This window comes from Oncorhynchus mykiss, chromosome 17, assembly GCF_057628025.1.
Source record: "Oncorhynchus mykiss isolate SJ-2025 chromosome 17, ASM5762802v1, whole genome shotgun sequence".
NCBI classification, from domain to species: domain Eukaryota; kingdom Metazoa; phylum Chordata; class Actinopteri; order Salmoniformes; family Salmonidae; genus Oncorhynchus; species Oncorhynchus mykiss.
Genome location: NC_143038.1, coordinates 35597606 through 35619394, shown reverse-complemented (window position 1 = coordinate 35619394; position 21789 = coordinate 35597606).

The following is a 21789-nucleotide window of genomic DNA, read 5'->3' as shown; positions in this document are numbered from 1 at the left end:
ACAATAAATTGGGTGAATTTGGGCCCATTCCTCCTGATTGTATCCAAGATGGCATAGCCGTCAGACGTCCTTGTCCTGTCGTGTCCCTTGTATATATCGTTTTACATATTTTTCGTTGCATATCCTTTAAAATATTTTGCTAAACCTCATCATCTAAATACTCTCCTGCAACCCGCCTCACCCAATGTGGCGTGGATCTGCTTTTTTTTCCTAAAGTATTTATATTTACTTCGGATCTGGAATCCCTCAACTGAAGCTAGCCAGCTATCTACCAGATATCAGTCAGCAAACCATTGCCAGCGGTCATCAGCTAACCTTCAGCTCGGAAAGCTCTCGCCAGTTCGAACAATTTGACTATAACCAGATCATAACGGACGTGTTATTTTTATCCCCGGATTCCTACCGCAAACTGAACATTTTCATCTGGATCTTCACAACTAGCTAACCGCAATCCCGGATGACTACTCCTGGCTAGCGTTTCCATCGCAGAGCAAGCACCAATTTAGCTTGAAGCTATCCCGGCCAGGGCTCCTGTGCTACCACCGAAGCATACTCCTGGGCTACAATATCGGCCTGCTAGCTACCTAGAGCTACTTGGAACCTGTCATATATACAGTGCCTTGCGAAAGTATTCGGCCCCCTTGAACTTTGTGACCTTTTGCCACATTTCAGGCTTCAAACATAAAGATATAAAACTGTATTTTTTTGTGAAGAATCAACAACAAGTGGGACACAATCATGAAGTGGAACGACATTTATTGGATATTTCAAACTTTTTTAACAAATCAAAAACTGAAAAATTGGGCGTGCAAAATTATTCAGCCCCCTTAAGTTAATACTTTGTAGCGCCACCTTTTGCTGCGATTACAGCTGTAAGTCGCTTGGGGTATGTCTCTATCAGTTTTGCACATCGAGAGACTGAATTTTTTTCCCATTCCTCCTTGCAAAAAGCTTGAGCTCAGTGAGGTTGGATGGAGAGCATTTGTGAACAGCAGTTTTCAGTTCTTTCCACAGATTCTCGATTGGATTCAGGTCTGGACTTTGACTTGGCCATTCTAACACCTGGATATGTTTATTTTTGAACCATTCCATTGTAGATTTTGCTTTATGTTTTGGATCATTGTCTTGTTGGAAGACAAATCTACGTCCCAGTCTCAGGTCTTTTGCAGACTCCATCAGGTTTTCTTCCAGAATGGTCCTGTATTTGGCTCCATCCATCTTCCCATCAATTTTAACCATCTTCCCTGTCCCTGCTGAAGAAAAGCAGGCCCAAACCATGATGCTGCCACCACCATGTTTGACAGTGGGGATGGTGTGTTCAGGGTGATGAGCTGTGTTGCTTTTACGCCAAACATAACGTTTTGCATTGTTGCCAAAAAGTTCAATTTTGGTTTCATCTGACCAGAGCACCTTCTTCCACATGTTTGGTGTGTCTCCCAGGTGGCTTGTGGCAAACTTTAAACAACACTTTTTATGGATATCTTTAAGAAATGGCTTTCTTCTTGTCACTCTTCCATAAAGGCCAGATTTGTGCAATATACGACTGATTGTTGTCCTATGGACAGAGTCTCCCACCTCAGCTGTAGATCTCTGCAGTTCATCCAGAGTGATCATGGGCCTCTTGGCTGCATCTCTGATCAGTCTTCTTCTTGTATGAGCTGAAAGTTTAGAGGGACGGCCAGGTCTTGGTAGATTTGCAGTGGTCTGATACTCCTTCCATTTCAATATTATCGCTTGCACAGTGCTCCTTGGGATGTTTAAAGCTTGGGAAATCTTTTTGTATCCAAATCCGGCTTTAAACTTCTTCACAACAGTATCTCGGACCTGCCTGGTGTGTTCCTTGTTCTTCATGATGCTCTCTGCGCTTTTAAACGGACCTCTGAGACTATCACAGTGCAGGTGCATTAATACGGAGACTTGATTACACACAGGTGGATTGTATTTATCATCATTAGTCATTTAGGTCAACATTGGATCATTCAGAGATCACAAGGGGCTGAATAATTTTGCACGCCCAATTTTTCAGTTTTTGATTTGTTAAAAAAGTTTGAAATATCCAATAAATGTCGTTCCACTTCATGATTGTGTCCCACTTGTTGTTGATTCTTCACAAAAAAATACAGTTTTATATCTTTATGTTTGAAGCCTGAAATGTGGCAAAAGGTTGCAAAGTTCAAGGGGGCCGAATACTTTCGCAAGGCACTGTACATATATTCATACACATAGCTCATGTATTATACAGCGCCAAACTAATCCGCTTGACTCAAGTCATTGCACGTATTCCTGCCCAAACAGGAATGAACACATATACCCAACAATAAACTGCCCCTCTCAGTTCTCTTATCTCACGACCCCAGGACACACACAGACATTCCATCGCACGAACACACACACCCAGCCATAAAACTGCCCCTCTCAGTTCCCCCTACCTCACGATCCTCTGACACACAAATACCTTCTTGCATAAACACACACACATCATCCCCCCTCTACTCCTCGGGTGCCCAGAGCAGAAGACTCTGCGGTGCACCAATGGGGCTCCTGCTCTGGCTAGAGCAGGTCCGCCTCCAACCCTTCGGGACCATTCAGAAGGCGACACGACAAGACTCTACCTACATTATTCTATGTATAAAAACTGCTGTAACCTTTGTCTAAGCGCTTTTTCAGCTGACTCCTTACTGAGTCATATGACTAAGTCCGTGCACGTTAAACTGCAGGACAAGATATCTTTTGACTCAATAAACTGCCTTTGTTACAACTGAAATCCACTCTGTCCAGCGTCCATGATTTGGTCTCGTTCTCCTGTATTTGAACATCAACAAACCCTACTAATTCAACGACTGGTCTATCGACGTCACCATACGAAGAGGCAAAAACAGACTTGATGCCCTCAATATCACACAAATTATCAATTAATCTACCAGGTACAACCCCAAATCAGTAAACACGGGCACCCCCACGGGCACCCACATTCGCCCTCCAAATGCACCTCTGCTGTTTTCAATCAAGATCTCAGCGATCACTGCCTCATTGCCTGCATCCGTAATGGGTCTGCGACCCAACGACCACCCCTCGTCACTGTCAAATGCTCCCTGAAACACTTCTGCGAGCAGGCCTTTCTAATCGACCTGGCCGGGCTATCCTGGAATGACATTGACCTCATCCCGTCAGTAGATGATGCCTGGCAATTCTTTAAAAGTGCCTTCCTCACCATCTTAAATAAGCATGCCCCTCTCAAAAAAAATTGAACTAGGTTCACGCCAGACCTGCCAGACCTGACTGCCCTTGACCAGCACAAAAACATCCTGTGGCGTTCTGCATTAGCATCGAATAGCCCCCGTGATATGCAACTTTTCAGGGAAGTTAGGAACAAATATACACAGGCAGTTAGAAAAGCTAAGGCAAGCTTTTTCAAACAGAAATTTGCATCCCGTAGTACTAACTCAAAAAAGTTCTGGGACACTGTAAAGTCCATGGAGAATAAGAACACCTCCTCCCAGCTGCCCACTGCTCTGAGGCTAGGAAACATTGTCACCACCGATAAGTCCACTATAATTAAGAATTTCAATAAGCATTTCTCTACGGCTGGCCATGCTTTCCACATGGCTACCCCTACCCCTACCCCGGTCAACTGCCCGGCACCCTCCACAGCAACCTGCCAAAGCCCCCACCATTTCTCCTTTACCCAAATTCAGATAGCTGATGTTCTGAAAGAGCTGCAAAATCTGGACCCCTACAAATCAGCCGGGCTAGACAATCTGGACCCTCTCTTTCTAAAATTATCTGCCGAAATTGTTGCAACCCCTATTACTAGCCTGTTCAACCTCTCTTTTGTATCGTCTGAGATTCCCAAAGATTGGAAAGCTGCCGCGGTCATCCACTTCTTCAAAGGGGGTGACACTAGACTCAAACTGCTACAGACCTATAACTATCCTACCCTGTCTTTCTAAGGTCTTCGAAAGCCAAGTTATTAACAAACATATTACTGACCATTTCGAATCCCACCATACCTTCTCTCCTATGCAATCTGGTTTCAGAGCTGGTCATGGGTGTACCTCAGCCACGCTCAAGGTTCTAAACGACATCATAACCGCCATCGATAAGAGACATTACTGTGCAGCCGTATTCATTGACCTGGCCAAGGCTTTCGACTCTGTCAATCACAACATTCTTATTGGCAGACTCGACAGCCTTGGTTTCTCAAATGATTGCCTCGCCTGGTTTACCAACTACTTCTCTGATAGAGTTCAGTGTGTCAAATCGGAGGGCCTGTTGTCTGGACCTCTGACAGTCTCCATGGGTGTGCTACAGGGTTCAATTCTCGGGCCGACTCTCTTTTCTGTATACATCAATGACGTTATTCTTGCTGTTGGTGATTCTCTGATCCATCTCTACGCAGACGACACCATTCTGTATACTTCTGGCCCCTCCTTGGACACTGTGTTAACTAACCTCCAGACGAGCTTCAATGCCATACAACTCTCCTTCCGTGGCCTCCAACTGCTCTTAAACGCAAGTAAAACTAAATGCATGCTTTTCAATCGATCGATGCCCGAACCTGCTCGCCCGTCTCACTTAGAATACGTGGACAACTACAAATACCTGGGTGTCTGGTTAGACTGTAAACTCTCCTTCCAGACTCACATTAAGCATCTCCAATCCAAAATTAAATGTAGAATTGGCTTCCTATCTCGCAACAAAGCATCCTTCACTCATGCTGCCAAACATATCCTCGTAAAACTGACCATCCTACCGATCCTCGACTTTGGTGATGTCATCTATAAAATAGCCTCCAACACTCTACTCAACAAACTGGATGCAGACTATCACAGTGCCATCCGTTTTGTCACCAAAGCCCCATAGACGACCCACCATTGCGACCTGTACACTCTCGTTGGTTGGCCCTCGCTTCATACTCGTCGCCAAACCCACTGACTACAGGTTATCTACAAGTCTCTGCTAGGTAAAGCCCCGCCTTATCTCAGCTCACTGTTCACCATAGCAGCACCCACTTGTAGCACGCACTCCAGCAGGTATATCTCACTGGTCACCCCCAAAGCCAATTCCTCCGTTGGTCATCTTTCCTTCCAGTTCTCTGCTGCTCATGACTGGAACGAATTGCAAAAATCTCTGAAGCTGGAGACACATCTCCCTCACTAGCTTTAAGCACCAGCTGTCAGAGCAGTTTACAGATCACTGTACATGTACTTAGCATATCTGTAAACAGCCGATCTACCTACCTCATCCCCATACTGGTATTTATTTATTTATTTTGCTCCCCCAGTATCCCCCAGTATCCCCCAGTATCTCTACCTGCACACTCATCTTCTGCCGATTTACCATTCCAGTGTTTAATTGCTATATTGTAATTACTTCGCCACCATGGCCTATTTATTTCCTTAACTTACCTCATTTGCACTCACTGTATATAGACTTTGTGTTTTCTTTTGTTCTACTGTATTATTGACTGCGTGTTTTGTTTATTCCATGTGTAACTATGTGTTGTATGTGTCGAATTGCTATGCTTTATCTTGGCCAGGTCGCAGTTGTAAATGAGAACTTGTTCTCAACTAGCCTACCTGGTTAAATAAAGATGAAATAAAATAAATAAAAAAACAGAGTCAGGTTTGTAGGCCTCCTTGCCATTTTGCCACAACTTTGGAAGTATGCTTGGGGTCATAGTCCATTTGGAAGACCCATTTGCTACCAAGCTTTAAAGTCCTGACTGATGTCTTGAGATTTTGCTTCAATTTACCCACATAATTTCCCTCCTATTTATTTATTTTGTGACATGCACCAGTCCCTCCTCCACCAAAGCACCCCCATAACATGATGCTGCCACCCCCGTGCTTCGGCTTGCAAGCCTACCCCTTTATCCTCCAAACATAAAGATGGTCATTATGGCCAAACAGTTCGGTTTTTGTTTAATCAGACCAGAGGACATTTTTCCAAAAAGTACGATCCTTGTCCCCATGTGCAGTTGCAAACGGTAATCTGGCTTTTTTATGGATGTTTGGAGCAGTTGCCTCTTCCTTGCTGAGAGACCTTCAGGTTGTGTTGAAACAGGACTCGTTTTGCTCTGGATATAGATACTTTTGTATCGGTTTCCTCCAGCATCTTCACAGAATCCTTTGCTGTTGTTCTGGGATTGATTTGCAATTTTTGCACCAACATACGTTCATCTCTAGGAGACAGAATGAGTCTCCTTCCTGAGTGGTCCCATGGTGTTTATACTTGCGTACTATTGTTTGTAAAGATGAACGTGGTACCTTCAGTCATTTGGAAATTGCTTCCAAGGATGAACCAGACTTGTGGAGGTTTACAATAATTTTTTCTTAGGTCTTGGCTGATTTCTTTTGATTTTCCCATGATGTCAAGCAAAGAGGCACTGAGTTTGAAGGTAGGCCTTGAAATACATCCACAGGTACACCTCCAAATGACTGAAATTATGGAAATTAGCCTATCAGAAGCTTCTAAAGCCATGACATCATTTTCTGGAATATTCCATGCTGTTTATAGGCACAGTCAACTTAGTGTATGTAAACTTCTGACCAACTGGAATTGTGATACAGTGAATTATAAGTGAAATAATCTGTCTGTAAACAATAGTTGGAAAAATGCATTGTGTCACGCACAAAGTAGATGTCCTATCCGATTTGCCAAAGCTATAGTTGAAGTTTATCCTTTCCCTTCGTCCCCATTTCCATCTCTTTACATGGCAGATGGATGTGCTCATTTTTCAGGCCTAATACCCCTGAGCCTATCTCCTATCTCCTCACCCCCCCAACCCCTTCTCACCCATTCTCATCTTTCCTCCCAGTGCTGAGTCTTCAAAACTTCTCATCCCAAAATCTCTCACCCCATCCTCTCTCCCTTCACCCCCTCAAACACAACCTCACCCCCTCTGCTCAGTCTTGAGAGCTTGGCCTGAAACCCCTCAGTCTGCCGCTTCACCCCCTATGTCCCCATCACTCCCCTCTCTCCCTCCTTCCTCACCCCTCCATCCCTCCCTCCTCACCCTCCTGTGGAAAGCTTCACCCTCTCCCCCTCCCTCTCCCTGTCTCTGCAGGTCCCTGGTGTCATATTAATTTTCATTCTGACTGCATGGTCACACGACCCTCCACAAATCACCTCCGGCCTGTCACATGTCAGACGCTACTACAGTGTGCGTGTGTGTGTGTGTGTGTGTGTGTGTGTGTGTGTGTGTGTGTGTGTGTGTGTGCGCGCATGCATGTGTCTGAGTGCTGGGATGAAAAAGGATCGATGAGAAATGTGACGCGATATAGTACATTACATTCACTACATTCATTAAGCATATGCTCTTACTTATAGAGAATTACATGAACTGCAAATACATTTTAGGCTCTATATTGTACACAGCCTGATGAATTTTCATACAGTCAATGTTTGTTCTAGGTAATGCCAATACAATATATATATATATATATATATATATATATATATATATATATATATATATATATATATATATATATATATATATTTCTACCCTCACATAAGAGTGAATTTGTAGAAGTGCATTTTGTTCTGTTTTTATCTATGACAGCTTCTGCCGGTGATTCCATGAGCCCAACAAATCACCATGGATACTGCAGAATGGACTTTTGTCACACAAAATTAAATATGTGAATGATGTTCAGCAACTCTTGAGGACAATGGATGTTAACTAGAAAAATACTGCTCTACTATTTGACTATTTAACCAAAAAATAAATATTTATTATTAAAAGTGTAATAATTGTCCTCATGATGTACCCATGCATGTATCCATGCTGGAGAGTGGTTCTACCTCACAGAATTACATATAGACTCACTAATTTATAGGATCGCTATGTCCTACCCTTTGTCTATAGATGGTATTTCTGTTTTGATTTATATGAAAAAAAAAACGATAATTATTCATTTCAAGCTTGATCTCCTCATATCTCCTAATATAGAAGGGCCTGGTTTAAATGTGCCGTGTCCCTCTTCAGATTCCCTCTCCTCCCTCCTCTGAGTATTGATAATCTCAGAGTGTCATCATCATTCATGGCCTGCAGTATGACTTGCCTAGTTCATTAAAGGTTAAATTAATATATACAGTTGAAGTCGGAAGTTTACATACACTTAGGTTGGAGTCATTAAAACTTGTTTTTCAACCACTCCACAAATGTCTTGTTAACAAATGATAGTTTTGGCAAGTCAGTTAGGACATCTACTTTGTACATGACACAAGTCATTTTTTCAAACAATTGTTTACAGACAGATTTTTTAACTTATAACTCAATGTATCACAATTCTAGTGGTTCAGAAGTTTACATACACTAAGTTGACTGTGCCCTTAAACAACTTGGAAAATTCCAGAAAATGATGTCATGGCTTTAGAAGCTTCTGATAGGCTAATTGACATCATTTGAGTCAATTGGAGGTGTACCTGTGGATGTATTTCAAGGCCTACCTTCAAACTCAGTGCATCTTTGCTTGACATTATGGTAAAATCAAAAGATATCAGCCAATACCTAAGAAAAAATAATTGTATACCTCCACAAGTCTGGTTCATCCTTGGGAGCAATTTCCAAATGCCTGAAGGTACCACGTTCATCTGTACAAACAATGGTATGCAAGTACAAACACCATGTGACCACGCAGCGTCATACTACTCAGGAATGAGACGCTTTCTGTCTCCTAGAGATGAACGTACTTTGGTGCGAAAGTGCAAATCAATCCCAGAACAACAGCAAATAAAGTGGTGATCCTAATTGACATAAGACAGGGCATTTTTACAACAATTAAACGTCAGGAATTGTGAAAAACTGAGTTACTCTTTAGAGATACTGGTTCCCATTTGGGAATCTACCCTCCCACGTTCAGCTGGAACGGTGGCGCATGGAACGCAAAAATATTCTTAGAAATATTTAACCTCCACACATTAACAAGTCCAATAGCTCAAATGAAAGATAAACACCTTGTTCATCTAGCCAGCAAGTCAGATTTCTAAAATGTTTTACGGCGAAAACATAGCACATATATATGTCAAACCACCACCAGACACAGCTCATTTGAATAGCCAAAACATGCAATCAACAAACGCAGGATTAAAAAATAAATAATTCACTAACCTTTTGAAAATCTTCATCAGATGACAGTAATAGGACATGTTACACAGTACATTTTTTTTTCAATAATATGCCATTTATATCCATAAACTTCCATTTACATTGAGTTCATGTTCAGAAATTACTCAAAAATGTCCGCAGGAAATCTAGGTAGCGCGGCAAGATAACGTAAATAGACATCATAAACTTTGACTAAATATACATGTTCTACATATAGTTAGAAAGATACACTGCTTCTTTATGCAATCGCTATGTTACATTTATTTTTAACGTTACAGAAATCGCACACTATTCAATATTCTGAGACGGCGCTCAGATATAAGCTACATTTCTCCGTAATGTTGGAGTCAACAGAAACACAGATTTCAGCATAAATATTCCCTTACCTTCGATGGTCTTCATTCAGAATGTTCTGGAAAGGTTCATACTTACCCAATACATCGTTTGGTTTCAAGTCTTGCGTCTTTGTATTAGCTACTGCTAATAACATCAGCTGAAATGCACCCAAAATGTCCTCTGGTCCGGAAAAGTTGTGCATCAAAACTTCAAAATTACATATTATATGTTGACTAAACTGGTCAAACTAAGTGCAGAATCAAGCTTTAGGATGTTATAGACATACAAAACAATTTTCAATTCAACCGGTCTTTGCTTGTCCTTCTTTTGAGTGCTGGAACAAAGGAATGGCTGGGACCAATTCGCGCCACAACGCACAACATATTTTCTCATGGCACACACTAATTTCACTCCCATAGGGCCAATTCTCGCGGGATTTGAACGATTAAAAGCTCTACTGAATGAGGACATCTAGTGGAAGACATAGAAAGTCTCCCCAGAATCATAACTGGTTGGGAAGGGTGGGGGCGATGACGTCAAAGTTGCTCCAACTTTCATGACCACAAAAACTAGTTTGGAAGAATGCCTGCCCTGTGAGTTCTGCTATACTTACAGACATAATTCCAACGGTTTTAGAAGCTTTAGAGTGTTTTCTATCCAATAATAATTATTATATGCATATATTAGCCATTTTTGACAGATTTTCTTTTCAGTTTACTAGGGGTACCCAATTCCTCCAAAGGGGGCATAAGTCTGCCATATCCTTAACAGGTTTTAAACGTATTTGGCTAAGGTGTATGTAAACTTCGGACTTCAACAAGTAACTTTAAGAATGTGAAATGTCAGAATAATAGTAGAGAGAATGATTTCTTTCAGCTATTATTTCTTTCATCACATTCCCAGTGGGTCAAAAGTTTACATACACTCACTTAGTATTTGGTAGTGATGCCTTTCAATTGTTTAACTAAGGTCATACGTTTTGGGTAGCCTTCCACAAGATTCCCACAATAAGTTGGGTGAATTTTGGTTCATTCCTCCTGACAGAGCTGGTGTAACTGAGTCAGGTTTGTAGGCCGCCTTGCTCGCACACGCTTTTTCAGTTCTGCCCACAAATTATCTATAGGATTTAGGTCAGGGCTTTGTGATGGCCAGTCTAATACCTTGACTTTGTTGTCCTTAGGCATATTGCCACAACTTTGGAAGTTTGCTTGGGGTCATTGTCCATTTGGTAGACCCATTTATGACCAAGTTTTAATCTTCCCGACTGATGTCTTGAGATGTTGCTTCAATATATCCACTTAATTTTCCTTCTTCATGATGCCATTTCTTTTGTGAAGTTCACCAGTCCCTCCTGCAGCAAAGCTCCCCCACAACATGATGCTGCCACCCCGTGCTTCACAGTTGAGAAGCCTCCCCATTTTCCTCCAAACATAACGGTGGTCAATATGGCCAAACAGTTCTATTTTTGTTTCATCAGACCAGAGGACATTACTCCATAAAGTATGATATTTGTCTCCATGTGTAGTTGCAAACCATAGTTTGGCTTTTTTATGGAGGTTTTGGAGCAGTGGCTTCTTCCTTGTTGAGCGGCATTTCAGGTTTTGTCGATATAGGACTCATTTTGCTGTGGATATAGATACTTTTGTACCTCTTTCCTCCGGCATCTTCACAAGGTCATTTTCTGTTGTTGTGTACTTGTGGAGGTCTACCATTTTTTTCTGAGGTCTTGACTGATATCTTTTGATTTTCCCATGATGTCAAGCAAAGAGGCACTGAGTTTGAAGGTAGGCCTTGAAATACATCCACAGGTACATCTCCAATTGACTCAAATTATGTAAATTAGCCTATCATTAACTTCTAAAGCCATTCATTTTCTGGCATTTTCCAAGCTGTTTAAAGGCACAGTTAACTTAGTGTATGTAAACTTCTGACCCACTGGAATTGTGATACAGTGAATTTATAAGTGTAAACAATTGTTGGAAAAATGACTTGTGTCATGCACAAAGTAGATGTCCTAACCGACTTGCAAAAACTATAGTTTGTTAGCAAGAACTTTGTGGAGTGGTTGAAAAATGAGTTTTAATGACTCCAACCTAAGTGTATGTAAACTTCCGACTTCAACTGTTTAAATATATAAACTACCATTCAATAGTTTGTCGTCACTTAGAAATGTCCTTGTTTTTGAGAGAAAACCAAAACCAACTGTTCTTTTGTATTTTTTTGTACCATCATCTTTGAAATGCAAGACAAAGGCCATAATCTATTAATCCAGCCCAGGTGCAATTTAGATGTTTGGCCACTAGATGGCAGGAGCGCATGTGCAATGTCTTAGACCGATCCAATGAACCATTACATTTCTGTTAAATTTTGCATCAAGACTGCCCAAATGTGCCTAATTTGTTTATTAATAACTCTTCCTGGTTAAAATTGTGCACTCTTCTCAAACAATAGCATGATATTATTTCACTGTAATAGCTACTGTAACTACCACAGATCAGTTAGATTAATACCAATGTAAGCTTTCTGCCAATATCAGATATGTCTGGGAAATGTTATTGTTAGTTACAACCTCTTGCTAATCGAATTAGCCTACATTAGCTCAACCATCCCGTGGAAGGGACACCAGAATAGAAAGAGGAGTGGGAGGCACCGGTGCACAACTGAGTAAGAGGGCAAGTACAATAGAGTGTCTAGTTTGAGAAACAGATGCCTCACAAGTCCTCAACTGGCAGCTTCATTAAATAGTCCCTGCAAAACACTAGTCTCAACGTCAACGGTGAAGTGGGGACTCCGGGATGCTGGCCTTCTAGGCAGTGGTCCTCTGTCCAGTGTCTGTGCTTTTTTCCCCATCTTGATCTTTTCTTTTTATTTGCCAGTCTGAGATATGGCTTTTTCTTTGCAACTCTGCTTAGAAGGCCAGCATCCTGGAGTTGCCTCTTCACTGTAGACATTGAGGACTTCTGAGGCGTCTGTTTCAAAGAGCCCTCAGAAAATAATATTTTGAACATGCCCGAACCAAGGCGCATTTGGTGGCAGCAAGCTTTTAGACAAGGCTAAAGAGGACAACGAAGTTATAGTTAATACTCAAAAGGAAAAAATAGACTTCAAAGCCAAAGTCTTTCGAAAAGCCTTAGGAGGCTAAACGTCACAGCCACAGGCCCGCTCATGGCTTTGAGCAAGAAATGTCAGGAGTTAAATGGACTTGACACGGCAAGAGTCATTGTGAGAGGTTTTGAAAACTAAGGTAGGATTTTTGTTTTTATTTTCAAACTGGTTCTGCACTGTGAAATTAATTGGAATATGTGTGTCATATTATCACACAGGCATGAGGCCTATATTTTGTCAAATGTGTTTTCTGCTGTAGCCAACATTGATTTATTTTATTTGAAGTTAATTTCCGGTATTGTGATACGTGCTCTACTGCTACATTGATGTCTTGAAAATGATATGAAATTCGGGTCTTGTAAGCCTCACAGCTGAGTACTGTATGTGTGAACATGCATATGGCCAGTGTTCTGCAGTGATGTCTAAAAATGTTGCTGTACATTGATGTCTAGAAAATGTATTTATAAGAAATTCAGACTTTTGTAAGCCCTGCAGCTATAATCAAGTATGTGGGCATACTGCAGTGAAGTCTAAAATGCTTTGAATTAATCAACACCTTGGAGAGTCCTGTCCATTTCACCACCGTAGATAGTAGGCTACTTGGCTGTTTACTCTGTCTGCTGCGCAGCTATGTTGTGCTTGACACTTTTTTCTCTCTCAATTTATTCCAATATCCCAGAGCCCCCTGGATAACCCTCCCCCCTCTCATGCTCACTATGTGTTCCGGCACTTCCCGATTTACAAATTAAACAGTGAGTCCAACTTTTCTCAAGCCTACCTTTCTTTGATCTGAGGTGTATCCTACAAAGAAAGCTAGATTGACTCAGGGTTTTCTAAAGCTAACCAGCTTCAGTTAGCTTCACATTCCAGCTCAGGCCTCTTCCCTACTACCACGGTGGATATTGCTCGTCCGCCTGCTGCTAACTCTAGCAGGCTTGTAATTGCACGTGCATGTCGCACATGGCTAGTCGAATGCCAAACTCTTTATTGAGAATGCTGAAACATCCATCAAATGGCGAGTCGGTGCCACATTTTCATTTGTGCCGAAATCCAAATGAAAGAAAAGTTATCTTTCAGCAGGCTATGGTGTGAAGTAGACTTTTAGAAGTGCCATTTTTATTTGACTATTTATCGTTAATTTCGACTTTGGTGTGCCTTGGGGTGCTTATCAATGCACAACCACCTTTTTCCCCACTGCTATCGCTGAAATAATTTGAGAAAAGTGTTATTGTGTGTGACGTTCAAAATACATTCTGTCATTACTAAAGGAAAGCACAATCTTTGCAAGAGGTAGGGAATCTGATTTCGTTGGTCCTCAACATGTGGTTCAGTCATTTAATTCAGGGTAAGTGTAGTAAGCCATGAGTTAGCCTGCCCGGGAGCAGGTTAGTTCTGAAGGATTCATTGCCATAGAAATGTATCTCGCTAAAAGTTGAGCCACTTTCGTATGACCGGTTGTCCTGAGTTGAACACAGAGTTGACTAAAGTTACCTCGCTAACTCCTCAAACCAGTCTGCTGTAGACCTATTCCTTGCTCAGGGTCTTACCATCCATTTCTACCACTGTTCCAACATACTATTGTACAAGTGAACATGTTAACTTTCTGTAGACCTGCCTGGCTTTGATCTGGTCCCTGTTGTTACCAGATTTATCTTTGAGCCTTTTTGCACATCTTCAATACTTTTGTGGATAATCATGCTCCCTTCAAAGGGTTAAAGGAAGCTTGAGTGCCTGGTACACTCTGGAATTATCAGAAGTCATGTATAAAAGAGATGACGCTTGGGTCAAGGCCAGGAACACAGGCTTAGGCCCGGACTGGCAAGCTTTTAAGCAACTGAGGAATCTTTGTGTAAGACAAATCAGAAAGGTTCAATCTGATTATTATGTAACCGCTCTTTGGGATTGTAATGGTAACCCAGCTAAATTCTGGAAAACTGTCAAATCCCTGAAGGGTTCTACTTCAGACACTGGCCTCATTACAGAAACAAATGCCATCATTGATGCATTTAATCGCCTTCTAAGCTTATTCACAATGATATTGGGCTGAATGCTGATAAGGGAAACTTGCTGAATGATCAGAGAAATTATAGTCAAAGCTTTTTGTTTAGGCTATTCACAGAAAAATAAGTCCTGGATGCTTTGCTAGCAATAGGCACCAATAAATCCACAGGGGGCGACCAATTGGAGCCCAGTCTGCTTGAGTGTGCAGCGCCCATCATTGTTGGCTCAATAACCCTCATTTTTTATTTAATATTGTTATCAGGAAATATTCAAAAAATGTATGGAAATCAGCTCTTGAGCTGCCACTCCATAAGGGAGGCGATAGTAGTGATCTTAATAATTATCGCCCCATTTCAAGGCTTCCTTGTCCAGCTAATATTATTGAAACCTTGGAAAATGTAGAGCTTTTCGCTTTTTTATCTGACAAATGTATTTTGAATGTAAACCAATCTGGAAAGCACTGCTACCTCTTTAGTTGTTAATGACCCTTGTCAATGCTTTGTACTGCTTTGTTTGTTGACCTGCCAAAAGCTTTTGATACTGTTGATCATGCTATTGTATTGAATAAGTTGTCCTCGTTAGGCCTGAGCTCTGACACCTGTTCATAGTTTCATGATTATCTTAGTGACAGAACTCAAGCCATCGTGAATGATGTGCCCTTCTGAATTTCTTGAAGTACATAAAGGTGTACCACAGGGGTCGATTTCGGGACCTGTTCTCTTCACTATTTATAAAACACCATTGGTCAATCGGTTAAAAATGGTAAACTTAATCTACAGTATATGCGGATGAAACTATTATGCATGCTATTGCCTCAATTGTTGATCTGTCTCTGTCAAAACTACAGTCGGATTTTATAGCTATGCAGGAATCCCTTGCTGATTTAAAACTGGTGCTTTATATGGGCATAACAAAATACATGTTATTTTTAAACTCTCGTAGGAATATTTCAGATTAACTACATGTTCACTCACTGGAAGGTTCTCCAATCCAACATGTTCCCGCACATAAATATTTAGGGATTTGGATTGATATGGATTTGACATTGAAAAAAACATGTCGATGAGCTGGTTAAGAAGCAAAGATTTTAAGTTAGCTTTTTCTACAGAAACAGATCGTGCCTTTCTCTAAGCAGTAGGAACCGTTTTATCTGTACTTGATTATGGTGATCTTATTCATTAAAGTGCAGCTGCTAACACTCTTAAACCTTTATCATAGTGCCCTTCCTTTTGTTACAGGTGACAGTTTTGATACTCATCACTGCATCCTGTATTAAAAGGTTGGCTGGACTTCGCTAAAGACCCATAGATTTCTGTATTACTCCCTTTTTGTTTACAAGGCCCTACTTCATAAACTTCCATTTTATCTAACTTTAATGTTGAAATATAGACACCTGAGTTGCCTTACCCGTCCACAGGATTGGTCAACTCTTGAGGTTCCTAGGGTCTCGACCAAGCTGGGTAAAACTGCTTTTAGTGTTAATGCACCGTATTGCTGGAACAATATTCTAAATACATTTCATCTTGGTCTCGTGCCTTTAAGTACATTGAAAGTATTGATTGGGGACTTATTTGTGGAAGAATGTAACGTTTCTTCTGGATGATTTATGATGTCGTGTTTGTGCTTCCCATGACTGTGTTTTTGTATTTTAACATGCGCATAATGTATAATGTGTACACTATTTATGTTGTATTATACAAAGCGCGTTTGAAAAAGAAACCTAGATCTCGGTCTCCCCTGTTAAAATGAAGGTGAAGTAAAAGAAAAACATAACGTAAGACCTGGGAGTCAATATCAATCTGCTCACAGCAGCACTCAGTATTCTAATCTAACCGTTGGTAAAAAAAAAACTCAAGCCTACAGCACTACCATTGATCCAGTCCAGGCTACACAGCCGTCTGAACTAACCATCTCATTACTGAACTGATTAACACACAAACATACTCAGACACATACTGGTGCCAAACACATCAGAGATCAACACATTCACAGTCCTCATCTGTTTTTGTTTTTTTACATGTCTTGAAAACTGCCTATTGTTTTCAACGTCTTCCCAGTCATGGACTGAATTACCACTCACTTCCTCGCCTGACTGTGTGAATATTGAATTGACCCCAACTTCTGCATCTGTCTATTTACTCACCTACCTCCTCCACAACAAAAACAACCCAATCACCCAACAACAGCTCTTTGACCCCCCTCCTCCATCACTACCGACTGACCAGCCGACTCGCGCCTTTCCAGGCCAGGAGATGTGGACTCACTCTGGGCTGAGAGAGATACCAATCTGGCCCTGTTGGTTCTACAAACTATTGTTGTTGTTGAGCTAGATTGCTCCTAGGGCCTCCACCTGAGAGAGATCAGGTTCTTTCATCACTGAGCCCAGGTAAAGCTGCTTCGCCTGGCTGCCAGATTTGAAAAATAAAACATATCATCTTTGCTGCAGAGACTCAGAAAGGAGAGCAACCAATGTTTTGAGTAAAAATGTAATATGATTGCAGTGGGGGTGTGGGGAATTAGATTTTGTTCTGTGAATATGAAAGGATGTAATATCTATAGCCAACACATGCTCACACACAAGTATGCACACAGACAGTCAGGCAGGCATGCAGGCAGGTGCACGAGAGCACACATGTGCACACACACACACGCACCAATATGATACAAAATGCCTGAGGAAGACTGTGTTTCCTGGTACCTGAAACTTGATCCAGCAATATACGCATCCCTGGCCCTGCACCGCTCCCCCACCCTGCCATGCCATCCACTGACCTGCTGAAGACAGGCAATCTATGGATCTCTTCTTTCTTTCCTCCTTTCTTTTCTTCTTTCTTAATTTATTTTAGTTCTTTCTATATTTCATTCATACTCATCCATTTTCTCACTTGCTCTGTCTCTCTCTCTCTCTCTCTCTCTCTCTCTCTCTCTCTCTCGCTCACTCTCTCTCTCTCTCTCTCTCTTTCATACTCATCCATTTTCTCTCTCTCTTTCTCTCTCTCTCTCTCCAAATTAGCATTTAGATGAGAGGTACTGGCTTGTAGAGAACCAGGACACATCTCTCCTCAGAGTCCTAGACCCCTGTCCTCTCTTCCTCAGGGGAACCACGGGATGCTTACACACTTACAAAAGTGATGGCACTCATTCATACCTGCAGGCTGGCACAACAGGGTGGTAGGTGGTGTGTGTTGTGTGTGTGCATGTGCTTGTGTGTGACTCAGTGTTTACGTGCATGTGCCACATGTTTGTTTGTGTGTGCATGCCTGCATGTGTGTGTGTTGGTGTGTGTGCGCGTGCATGCTCATGTGTTGGGTTAGAGGTCTCCAAAGCTCCAGAAATGACCTCTCTAGAGCAATTTCATAACCTCTCTGCCCCTCAGAGTTCTGCTTCTGGATGTGAGACACAACACTGATTATAACCTGCCTGTCAGCTTCTCCAGTCTCACGCCCACGTTCCCCGGGTGTTACATCCTCATGCAGCTGAGTCACTACTGTATCTTCATTCCTCTCAAAAGGAAAGCACTGTTCGTAATTTAACAATGGTGACATAGTTTTCACATACAGCGAAAGCAGACTGGGGTGTTTAAGGTAAGAATGGATAAGCATTGAGGATGTCAGACAACACTTAAAACAGTCTTCATAACAAGGCCTATTATATAGCAGATATACTTTTTCATTGTGTGTGCAGTTGAAACCTTCCTTTAACTCTTGTTAACTAGAGAGGAGGGCCAGTGGGGGTGGTACCAGAGTCCCAGTGCACTAAGTCCCACTCTCAGCATCTTTATCTTTAGAAACTGTCCAAGCAGTCAATTTGATAATAGAATCCCCCAGAGTGGTAATCATGGACCGTCACATTGGCACTGCCAACTGTGCCATCTGCCTTTGAGGCATATGGTGGCCACTCACCAGGGAGAGTGTGTGTGTAAAGGAGAGAGAGTGTGAGTGTGTGTGTGTCAGCACACACCTGTGCCAAGCCAGGCAAAACAACAACTATGCCAACACCTCAGCTACCCACTGTGAGGACTGTCTAACTCACTTACAGATTCACACACCTCACCCCTACCCACACATTGATGCGCACACAAACACACACACATACACATACACACGTACTCACTCACATGCGCGCACACACACCCACGAGCACTTAAGATAAACAGATGCAGACATTTCACAAAACGTAGGAAAGAATTTGATTAGCAACTCAGAAAAACAAAAACAACAAAAACAATAAACAATTCTAATCTCCATCGCCCACTCAACTCTCCAGGAATCGCCTTACAATAGACTGATTAATAAGGCCATGCATTTCCCATGCTCTTCAATGTACGAAATGAACCCTTATAATGAGTGTTTTTCAGACATATCATTGTTAGTCGTTGCAAATATGTGGCGAGTCAAGTCTATTGAGACAGAGGGGAAAGGCAGAGAGTGTATTTTTACATCCAGTCAGACATCCAGCATATCGTAAGCATGTGTCTGCATATTACTTCTGTAATATGCTGTAACCTTTGTTACGATATTCAATTATTATAGATTCTGAACTCTCGAAGCAACTCTTACACCCACCAGTAAGATATTGAAAGTAATGTGTTAATGTAACATTGAAGAGATGGCCTTTCTCTGTTCATTGATCATACCTCCTATTGATCTACTGCACAGCGAGTGAGACCTGGGTCGTTTTCTGTGACTCACAGATGGCCGCACACGTAATCCGACCCTGATTAAAACTTCAGTATGGCCCTGTCAATCAAACATGGTGATTCAATTATGACAGGAGGAATTGGGGGGAGGTGTCGTAAGAAACACACAGCAGATGAGGCACCCTTCAATACCTCTCCTTCTCAACTCCCTAACCCCGCCCACCCCACCCCACCCCGCCCACCATTTTATCTCAGATCTCAGACTGGACCATTACACTCCATTATCTGGACAGAAAGAATAGGGAACAGTACATGTCAGATGAAGAAAATGGCTCATGTCTTTGAAGGTCATTCTAAGGGGTGGAGGGGGCAAATAGTCGAGAGGATGTTTTTATATATTATTTTTATTTAACCTTTATTTAACTAGGCAAGTCAGTTAAGAACAAAGTTTTACTTAAGATAACAGCTTACCCCGGCCAAACCCAAACCCGGACGATGCCGGGCCAATTGTGCACCACCCTATGGGTCTCCCAATCACAGCCGGTTGTGATACAGCCTGAAATCAAACCAGGGTCTGTAGTGATACCTCTAGCACTGAGATGTTAGACCACTGTGCCACTCGGGAGCCCAATGATGCTTTTGAGGATGTCATTGCTTTGTGTTCGGTTGACTCAATCCAACATACAGTACATGAAATATCCAAAAAGTAAACAAGTGAATAAGTGATTGTATGACCTCCTTCATCTCTATATATTGTGAGCCGAGTCTTGCTTCTGGAAATTAGAAAAATAAACGTCTCCTCCTCTCAGTGTGGTTCGACTCAAAAAGGCTCTGAGGGATGAAAGAGATATGCCAACGAGGCAGGCTTGACACTGATGCGAAGAGAGCAGGAGAGGAGATGGAATGAAGTCGGTGCCTCTAAAGTCAAGCGCGATGGGAGGTCTGATACGGAGATGAAAGACAGAGCCGGGGCTGTGATGGTAACCGGGGTTGATGGGGCGAGCTGCAGGCTGATCAGTCTCTCTTTAAAGAGAAGGAGGTTTCTATTCCTTTGACAGACTGGCTTAACACAGTAATGAGGCAGACAGTAATGAATACATCAGTGACATTGCACTGGTGTTCTCATTGGAGAGGTTGTATGAGGATACATGAGGGAGGGAATTAGGAATCATTAACACTGATTCAGTCTGCTCGGGCTAAACATGAGAGAGAGAGAGAGAGAGAGAGAGAGAGAGAGAGAGAGAGAATAATTTGCAGATGTGTGATGGTAGAAGAGTGATTAACATGTACCAGTACATTATTACTCCATTGAACCCAGAAAGGCCAGTCAATGAAATTAGCTCTATTGGAATTAAAGAGGGAAACCAATACCACAATCAATCACCTGTTTAGCTTCCAATACATCCACCAAGTCAAAGCCCATCCACTCATTACCAGACTGACGGAAATACAAGGGGTGGAGAGTGGGGTGCCTTGTTAGAATTCGTAGGTGAGTGGGTAACCCGCTTCTACCATCCATTTTATTGGCCAACGTGCAATCACTGGAGAATAACTGGATGAACTCTGTTTGAGACTATCCTAGCAACAGGACATTAAAACCTGTCATATCTTGTGTTTCACGGAGTCAAGCCTGAACGACGACGTGGAAAATATGCATTTGGCTGTTTTCCGTGCATCGACAGGATATAACAGCTACGTCTGGTAAGATGAGGGATGTGTGTGTCTATTTGTCAATAACAGCTGATGTGCGATGTCTAATATTAAGGAAGTCTCGAGGTACTGCTCGCCTGAGGTAGAGTACCTCATGGTAAGCTGCAGACCACACTATCTAAATGTTTCGTAGTCGACTATTTACCACCACAAACTGATGCTGGCTCTAAGACCGCACTCAATGAGCTGTATAAGGCCATAAGAAAACAATCAAATGCTCAGCTGGAAGTGGCGCTCCTAGTGGCCGGGGACTTTAATGCAGGCAAATTTAAATCAACCAGAGGGAAAAAACTGTAGACCACCTTTACTCCACTTACAGAGACGTGTACATAGCTCTCTGTTGCACTCCATTTGGCAAATCTGATCATAAGTCTATCCTCCTGATTCCTGCTTACACGCAAAAACGAAAGCAGGAAGTACCAGTGACTTGCTCAATACAAAAGTGGTCAGATGAGGTGGATGCTACGCTACAGGACAGTTTTGCTAGCACAGACTGGAATAAGTTCTGGGATTCCTTTCAATGGCATTGAGGAGTATACCACCTCAGTCACCGGCTTCATCAATAACTGCTTCGACAACACTGTCCCCACAGTGACCGTATGTACATATCCCAACCAGAAGCCATGGATTATAGGCAACATCTGCACAGAGCTAAAGGCTATAGCTGCTGCTTTCAAGAAACAGTTGAAGTCGGAAGTTAACATACACTTAGGTTAGAGTCGTTAAAACTCATTTTTCAGCCACTCCACAAATGTCTTGTTTAACAAACTATAGTTTTGGCATGTCAGTTAGGACATCTACTTTGTGCATGACACAAGTTATCTTTCCAGCAATTGTTTACAGACAGATTATTCAATTTATAATGCAATGTATCACAATTCCA